Genomic DNA, 6156 nt, shown 5'->3' on the forward strand with positions numbered 1-6156 from the left:
TAGTTATTCTTTGTATTTAGTTGCAAATATCTCTGGCTAACCTGAATCCTGTGTTATTTTTGTAACATACACTTTGAATTTAAACTGTCAGGCCTTTTAATGTCACCATTTATGGATCCTGTATAAAATAACTCAAGGCTCATTTAAAATATAAGTAATATTCAGTTAGAAAAGATTAACTCAAAATCACATTTTTTACTGTTACATTTTAAAGGAGTCTGAAAACCCTCCACAAACTGATTCATCCTTCTGACACAACAGTTTTTTCTGTCAGGGATGTAATAACCACAGATATACTGAGCTACAGAGAAGCACCTTAACATGAGTCACAAAATGAATCATCTTCAGCTAATAACAGCTCCAAAGAATAAAAACTGACAGAATATTTAAAGAGTCAAATGATGCTGGACAGCTTCAGGAAGGGACATGTCTGCAGCAACCTCAGGAAGACGTTTCAGAGGGGGACGGTTTGTCTCATAGTGAACATCACTCTTCTCTTTTGTCCTTTTTTCAAAAAATAAGAAAAAAAGTCATTTCTTTTTACAGATCTGAACACTTTAGACATAAAAACCCTGCATGGGTCCAGTTTCAGACACTCCGTACATTTGTTCCTGAGTAGCTGTACTTTGTCGCTGATAGTGGATGGATATCATGGAATATTTATGGCAGATTTCTCTCAGAGGTTCTTGCTTGGCTCCTCTGAGTGCTTTCTCCATGCTTAGACCATAAAAAGCATCCCTACAGAATCCCAAAATAAACTTTTCTAACGTCCTTCATTGACTGAACTCTACTGCTGTGTCCCGTTTCACCTCCTACCCCTTCATGTGGCACATTTGTATCAAGGGGGGAGGGGGGGAGGTGGAGGGATATCTGGCCCACAAACTGCAGACGAGAATTAGCATCCATCCATCCATCCATCCATCCATCCATCCATCCATCCATCCACTTGACTGTGGTCGGGTCATGGAGGTAACAGATCCAAGAGACAAACTCAGACCTCCCTCATTCCAGAGACATTCAACAGCTGCTCCTGGAGGATCTCAGTGGTTAGGGTTCTCAGACCAGAAATGTATAACCCCTCCAGAGAGTTCTGGGTCTGACCTAGGGTTTCCCCCTTGAGAGGGAGAGGTCCAGAAGGCATCCTAGTCAGATGCCCAAACTACCTCAGCTGACTCCTTTGGATGAGGAGGAGCAGCAGCTCCCCTCTGATGATGGAGTCCCTCATCTCATCTCTGAGGCTGAGTCCAGCCACCCTACAGAGGAGGCTCATTTCAGCCTCTTGGATCCAGGATCTGGTTCTTTCAGTCCTGATCCAAACTTCATCAGCATAGGTGAGGTCTCTTTTTCATAAATTAAACATTAGAAATTAAAGCTTTTCAGTGGAACATTTTAAACAAAGGGGTATGTGCTGCAATGACTCCCAAAGTGAGTTATTTTTCTTTTTCATATTTCATTGTCCTGTAATGGACCACAGACTTGTCCAGGGTGTCCCCTGCCTCACGCACAACCACTGGAGGTAGGCACCTGCTCCTCTGCAACCTGGAAAGGAAAAATCAGGTAAAATGAATAAATGAATGTGTGGATGAATATTTTGTCACAACAACCATAGTAAGGTCTAGGTTGATGAAAGCTAGATAATTGTTTTACACTACACACAGTATATGCACAGGTTGAATCTGCAGCTGTAAAATAAATCTGCAACATCTGATTTAATGATCTGTCAGCATTCCAACCCTCAAGTACAGTCATGAGGTACAGATCAGGATTCAAAGAACCAGAGAAAAACTGAAACATTTTCAAAAAGTCTGGAGAACTGTTGATCTAGACCACTTCACCAGATTACAGGAAAGTCTGGATCATTGGAGGGAAAATATGAAGAGATGAGGACTGGTTTAAAACTTTTGCACTCACAAGCAGCTGTTTTGTGTTGTGTTTATTCAGCTGAAGGACTAGTTTCTACAGGACGTGACAACCTTGGCTGTGTGGAGCCAACAGCCGTCAGATCCTCCAACATCCTGTCAAGAAAATGTAATCAGGTTGAGAAAATCAGATTCCAGGCTGAGCTTCACATCTCTAATCTGATTATTTCATCAGAACACTTGATCCGGTGACAGACCATAATTCACTTAATGGCAGCCACACTTCAAAGATCTGCCTGGAAGAGCAGGAGAATGTGTTCATTAATCCTCCGCCAGCAAAACTGGGTGGTAAGGTTGGTGCCAACGTGCTGAAACATCAACATGAGGAGCAATCACTGCTGCAGAGATACAACCAGGTCAACAGCAGGAGGGTTGGCAATAACCCCTGGATCTCATCAACAAAACAACAGGGAATTAATCCAATCATTAATGACGTTTTCAATAAAAAATCAAGAATCAAGCAGAAACTAATGAAAACAGAAATTACATTTTTAATAAAACTGCAGTCTGAAAGTTGAGAGCTAAAGGATTTCGATGAAACTAAGTTCCTAAAGCTAGAAGGAGAACACTAGCTAAAAGCAAAAAAAGAAAAATGCTAACTAAAAGTAGCAAAAGACTAGTTAAAGGTGAAAGCTGAACTGAAAGAGGATTTGAAGCCAACATCAGTTGAGAGAAAATCATAAAATATGATTGTTGTAAAATAAAATAAAAAAAATACTATTTTTTATACCAACCATTGAAAAAAAACACAAGTTAAATCAAATTTCTTCAAATAAATACCTGTAAAAATATGTAATGTGATTGCATAAATATTCGCCCCCTTTAAAGCAGTCTCCTAATTTGAAAAGTCCAGGTCAGGAGATGGATCCAAAAGGATCCCAGGAGTTTTGTTCAGTCTACCACCAGGAGATGGAAGGAATAAAGGACATGTGTAAATCTACTGAGAGCAGGCCGTCCTCACAGACAGAGACCAGGAAGGAGAACAGTGAGAGACACCTGGGAGCTCAGCAGGTCAGGTGGGACAGACTGGAAACTACACAGTTCTTGTAGAGACAGCATCAGACTGTCCTCCAGGATGTCTCCATATTTTGAGGCATTACCCTCTGTCTTTACAAAGTTTGCTTTAAGTGGCTTTCTCTTTGCCACTCCCCCATAAAGCTCAGACTGGTGAGGAAGTTGGGCAAAAGCTGTTGCCATTTTTGTTACTGCCATTTTTTTCCATTTTTGCTAAGGTTGGTTAGCGGTGGTGGCCATCTGGTATTAGGTGGACTCCAGAAGTTAATCAGTTCTAGATATTCATCTAATCTTTACTTTCTGAGAGATTTTTTTAAATTAAAATCTGTCCAGTGATTCATGAGGTATTTTCCTAAAAGGAACACAGACACACGTTTGTTTTTCTATGCCTATTAGGACATTGTATTGACTTCCATTCGTTTCTATAACCTTACGCAAAAATGATGTTCCACGGTATTAGAACCATACTTTGGTCCCCATAAAGACTACCAATCCAGTCAAGGTAGGTGATTATACCAGAGAAAGTCCTAAACAGGTAACAAAAACCAGGAACATCCTGACCCTCTCCGGGAAAGAGAAGGGAAATGGGGATTTGAAGGTGTTGCAGGAAAAGACAGAAAGACAGACATGTCTTGTCCCCAGTGCCCGGCTTCAGAGACAAGTCTTTTTGGCCCATCAGTCACCATCAGCTCCTATTGGGAGCTGAGGGAAACCCCTGGGATGAAGACAGGCAGGAAAACTGCAGGAATTCCAGCAGGGGGAGGAAAATCCCACAGAGATAAGATTGGAGGAAGAGCGGAGAGAAAATCTAAAAAGATTGAAACGTTTCTGCAGAATCTGGGCTGACAAAACTGAGGAGGAGGAGAGGAAAAGATGAGACAGAACAAAGAAATTATATTTTGGAAGATAAAAAATGGGCCAGTAGAAGAATTTGTGCCAAACTGGGATGGTCAGAACCCATCTGGGTCAGAACATCTTCATACCTGCATTTCTGTAGGATAAACCGGTCCACGGAAGGAAAAGAGACTCAGAGAAGGTCAGGGTCCAGGATGACCAAAAATAATCGATGTCTGTGGTTTTTTTTTTTTATCCAAAAGAAGAACTGCTGTAGCTCAAACTGCAAGTAAAGGTTCTGATATAAAAGTGTCAGAACCAGTTGGTTGGGTTTGGGTTTGTGCAGCTGCAGATGGGTCATGATGTCACTGCTGACCTGTGTCCACCATATAAAGCTACTGAGTATCAGAACCAGGCCGCAGAGCAATGTAATTAGGTGTTCTGGTGTGATGACCCAGGTTCTTCATCAGGTGGTTGGGCAGGTCTGCCTGAGGAGGAAATGGCACCAGGTGCATTGTGAAAAGAAAGTGAGCTGGGGGCGGGGGGGCAATGGGATGCCTTGGACCAAGTTCTGCTGGAAAACTTTGGATTCTACTGTTTATCTGGATGTTCTTACGTAAACTCTATAGTTACTAAAAATAAAAAGATTTTATTTTGTGGCTAATTTGATTGTTTTTATTTTTTTATTTTTGTGGTAAGTATTGTTTAAATTTCACTGGTGGTGTTGCCATGATGACTAATGATTAACAATTAATTTATTACCTGTATACAATTTTGGGGATTCTGAGTGGAAGAACTTTCCCTGCACAGTTTTGATCTGTAGTTTGTACTTGTTTGTATTTTTGGTTTTAAATTAACATTCAAGCAATAATTTAAAAACTTTTATAAAAAGTTTACTCGTAGTTTTCCTAATTGAGAGTATTCTGACAACAAAGTACTTGTAGACTAAATCTCAAAAGCGAAGGAATTAAATTTCTCTGCCGGGAACTGGTATGGGTACTGGGCCATTGGGGGGTTGGTCTGCACGGTCTGGGGGGGGGGGGCTGGTGCCCTGCAACTCTGAGCTCCCCCGTGTGATGAAGCTCCTCGCCCTACCACCTTGCAGAAGAGGAAGCTCCTTTCAGTTGCTTGGATCCATTATCTGATCCGAACATCATGACCATAGGTGAAGGTTGGAACATAGACGGACCAGTAAATCTTGAGCTTTGCCCTCATTACTGCGGACTAGACCCCCGATCTATCTATTCTGCTCATGCTTCATCCAACCACCACTCAGGAACAAGAGTCCCAGATACTTATACTCCTCCGCCGGAGGTAAAGACTCACTCTCATTCCCTGAGGTAGCATAACAGCTATTTCCTGCTGAGAACCATGGCATGGGACTAAGAAGCTGACTTTCATCCCAGCTGTAAACCACAACAGTGCATGCTGAAGGTCATGGTTCAAACACAGTAACAGAACCATATCACTCATAAAAAGCAGTGACCAGACTCAGAGCTTTCGAAATCAGATGTTGTCTTCATGTCTGCACCTCGAGATTCTGTCCACAGGCACGACAAACCGGATCAGGGACCAGGATCAGGGACCAGGATCAGGGACCAGAATCAGGGACCAGGATCAGGGACCAGAATCAGGGACCAGGATCAGGGACCAAGATCAGGGACCAGGATCAGGGACCAGGAGCAGTCCTGGCGGAGTCCAAACTGAACCGAGAATGCGCTCAGCTTTGCGTTGGTTTAGGTGTTGATTCGCACATTTCACACCAAAACATGCTCATTGCAGGAACATGGAACCTGTTTCCTTCCTGAGTCGTAGGATGGAACATGGAACCTGTTTCCTTCCTGAGCCGTAGGATGGAACATGGAACCTGTTTCCTTCCTGAGCCGTAGGATGGAACACGGGACCCGTTTCCTTCCTGAGCCGTAGGATGGAAGACGGAACCTGTTTCCTTTCTGACCTGTAGGAGGGAACACGGGACCCGTTTCCTTCCTGACCTGTAGGATGGAACATGGAACCAGTTTCCTTCCTGAGCCGTAGGATGGAACATGGAACCCGTTTCCTTCCTGAGCCGTAGGATAGAACACGGGACCCGTTTCCTTCCTGAGCCCGTAGGATAGAACACGGAACCCATTTCCTTCCTGAGCCCGTAGGATGGAACATAGAACCCGTTTCCTTCCTGAGCCGTAGGATAGAACACGGAACCCGTTTCCTTCCTGAGCCCGTAGGATAGAACACGGAACCCGTTTCCTTCCTGAGCCGTAGGACGGAACATGGAACCTGTTTCTTTCCTGAGCCGTAGGATGGAACACGGAACCCGTTTCCTTCCTGAAATGTAGGATGGAACACGGAACCCGTTTCCTTCCTGAGCCTTAAGATGGAACACGGAACC

Source organism: Kryptolebias marmoratus, linkage group LG11, assembly GCF_001649575.2.
Source record: "Kryptolebias marmoratus isolate JLee-2015 linkage group LG11, ASM164957v2, whole genome shotgun sequence".
Taxonomy (NCBI): Eukaryota; Metazoa; Chordata; class Actinopteri; order Cyprinodontiformes; family Rivulidae; genus Kryptolebias; species Kryptolebias marmoratus.